Below are 3,343 nucleotides of genomic sequence, written 5' to 3'. Positions count from 1 at the left end.
TTAAAAATCCCTTTGGTTTTCATTATTACTGAATTAGAAGTTTGTGACATTTTATTAATACTAGAAATATTGTTACGTTTTCTGATCGGTATCTAAAACATTGAGTTAGATGAAATAAAATTTCTGCTTTTAAAAGCAATTAAAGAGCAAAGGAAAATCGTTCTCATTTATTGCTCTTTATAATATTGGATCGAGGCACCGAGAGAGAAGAAAGAAGTATGGAAGACCAAGATATTGGAGGGTCGGTGATGGCGCAGTTGTAAAGTGGTCAGCCAGCAAATCCCAACTTCCGAAGATCTCCAGTTTAAATCTCACATCGTACTCTTTTTCCTAGGATCCTACAACAATACGTTCGAAAATCGACTCCATTCGCGGTATTGGACATATACATGTAGGATCGGGTTTTTCGTGAATAGCAAACTAATATTATAAAAATACTTGAAAGAAAAAACGAAAACTAGTATTATTTTACTTACATTCCCCTCGAAAGGATCGAGCATCACTGCTCCATTCAGTAATTCCCTTGGTGACGCTCCCCCGCGTCTTCGTTACTCTCAGAAATGATAACGTTTGTACTTAGATGAGAGTAACTTGTACATACCGTAGACGTATATAATCCACAGGCCCTGGCAAATACAAATTGTTATGTGGATATGTACCCAGTGGGACGTGTATTCGGCTGTATAAGTAAACATACAGGTCTGTACATATCGAATACCCAACGGACGACAGAGCGTACAAGAGAATAGCGTAGTATAAAGCATAAACTACAATTAGCGGTAATCCGTGTGACACGGGCATGGCACCCTTTGCGCATATTAAAGCATTAGCTACCGAGTCATACGAGCGAACCGTACATCATTTCGGGACGTGCCCACGTCTGCCAGTAAAATCGTTAAATTTACGAAGAAACACGACTACCCCGATACGTACTGACTGAATGCTAGTGGCACAAACACGGTATGTGCTCGTGCTCGCATGCGTATGCGTTGGTGCACCGTCGGTTTTCATGACCGCGTCATAGTGCATCGATATCGGTGCACGATGAGAACGTGTGCTTTTCCGGGACCACCAAAAACAGTTTACCGAGATAAATTACAAATGAAATTCGATGGGACTGTTTAGCGATACGTAACCAAATTACTATTATTATTATTATTATATTACATTCTACCGAAAAGGAAATTAAAAGCTAAATTGTATAATATCTTTCAAAATATTCCTGTATTAAATACTTTGTGAAAGCTCTTCGTTTTCGCATGAATAAATTTAAACCCAGTACTCTGTTTCCATTATAAATCGTTGGCGTGAAAACCGAAAATCGAAGTGCTACGAATAACAGGCGTTTTGGATTATAAATTCTTGTCAAATTAAATGTTGAATTAAATATTGACCAGTGCCTGTGCATATATTGTGGCAAGGCTGGTCAGCTGTGTTTCGTTAATCTAATTGTTGACCAATGCCTATCCGTCCAAGAGACCAGCGCATTTATTGCGGCAAGGTGTGGTCAAGCTGTGTTTGTTAATCTAAGTGTTGACCAGTGGCTACCCTTCCAAAGGACAGACACATTTATTGGGGCAAGTCACGGTCATGCGGTGTTCGTTTCGATAGATTGAATCTCATCATACTACTTACATATAGTGGGTGTAGAAAGTATTCGTACACCGATCAATTTCCCAAAAAACTTTTGTGTGAAATTGTAGTTTCTTAACTTTTTTTTTTTATAATCAATGATATTTTATATATTCTTGGAAGTCTCTACGATAGATATAGTCCAAACAACATTTACTAGTCAATATAATTTGCGAAATAAACAAAAAAATGGGAAAAGTGGGTAAAAGTATAGAAGCAATAAGTATTTGTACGATTCTTATGACGAACCATTTACAGTAGAGTTTGTAACGTAAACACATTAGTTTATTGCTCCGTACGAATTAGAAAACATCAAATTTCCAGTAAAGTTCTTTTAAAAATGGCTCTAATAGAGGAATGGAAAAAGATCCCATTTCGAATAACTAATAATTTAGTTAATTTAATGCTTAGAAGAGTTACAATAATTATAAAATCAAAAGGAAAGCCTACGAAGGAAGTATATTATATGCTTATAAATTAATGTAAATTTCTTTTTTTTTAATGAAATTTTCAAAATTAAACAATTGTTCGAATACTTGTTGCTTCAATATTTCTATGGATTAATTGTTTTTTTCTTGTTAATTTCGCAACTTACATAAATAGCTATTTCTTTTTGTAATCTATCTGTTCTAGAGATTTTCGAAATTATGTAGAATGTCATTGTTTATAAAAAATAAGTTAATAAATTACAATTTTACATAGTTTGTTTAGAAATTGATCGGTGTACGAATACTTTCTACACCCACTGTATGTACTATTTGCACACAATTCTGAAAGGACAGACCTCGTTGATAACGAAATTTTTTTTACTACGTATGCCTGTACAAGTTTTGAGAGGGGAAATCGCATTAGGAATCCAAGTATTAAATGTTTCTTAGAATATTCTTTTTTTATCGAAGAGAATTTCTCTAATGCTTCTGTAACTTCGAAAATATTTTAGGTCCGAAAGTTTTTCTTGATTTTTCGTAATAATTATGATTTAAAACGAAACACAGTTTGAATCTAATGTCATAACGTAACATTAAAACTGAGTCACCACTAATTATTTCAGTAAAGTACTAGCTACAACATTTTCTGTAATTATTTAATTCAATGTTCAATTCATAGAATGCCCTTCACAAAAGGTATTCCTTTTGGATGCAAAAACTGCCGTGGCTTCCGACTGAAGTTATCAATCCGCTTTATGCAATTCGTAGCAAGTAAGCTTCCCAAAGTCCATTCAAACATTTAACATACCTTGATTTCCCGGAATACTCGCGCCACGGTGCAGCTATAGTTTTTGCGCAGCTTAAACTGGCCAGAAACTTAAAATAACCGCTAGGAGTATTCCAATTTCTTCGTTTCAATTAACAGAAAAGTTTAGAACAACAGCTTCAAATGAAGCAAATGTGGTTCACAGAATTGGCCTCATCGGTCACCAGGGAAGCGTGGAACAGCGTAGTTTCCTGTACCATTCTCATTTGCGGTTATCGGTCCACTGCTATTCCGCTAGCCCCACAACTGCTTTCGTCCCTTACACCTTCATATATTTCGTTCTAACAAGTTTACGTTGCACCGTAAGTCTTCTTGAACTCACCTGGAACTTAACATGATTCATTGCCAGTCTCGCTGTAACTTTCTCATTCCCTTCCTGAATGTTATAGTAATAATATTATTGAAACGTGTCGAAAGTAATTTCGTATTTTTTTACCACATGAATGATTATTTGTAT

At 35.4% G+C, this 3,343-nt stretch overlaps 1 long non-coding RNA gene across 1 annotated transcript; it reads right to left on the bottom strand.

Annotated features, from left to right (window-relative positions):
* On the bottom strand, positions 1-3,255 carry LOC128879091 (uncharacterized). Its single transcript, XR_008457566.1, has 3 exons — positions 2,869-3,255; positions 477-626; positions 1-338 (listed from the first exon to the last, which is right to left on the bottom strand). It is a non-coding gene; the product is annotated as an uncharacterized LOC128879091 (long non-coding RNA).
* Between the last annotated feature and the right edge of the window lie 88 nt (positions 3,256-3,343).

This window comes from Hylaeus volcanicus, chromosome 1, assembly GCF_026283585.1.
Source record: "Hylaeus volcanicus isolate JK05 chromosome 1, UHH_iyHylVolc1.0_haploid, whole genome shotgun sequence".
Classification (NCBI taxonomy): domain Eukaryota; kingdom Metazoa; phylum Arthropoda; class Insecta; order Hymenoptera; family Colletidae; genus Hylaeus; species Hylaeus volcanicus.
This window is presented reverse-complemented; position numbering and strand designations above follow the sequence as displayed.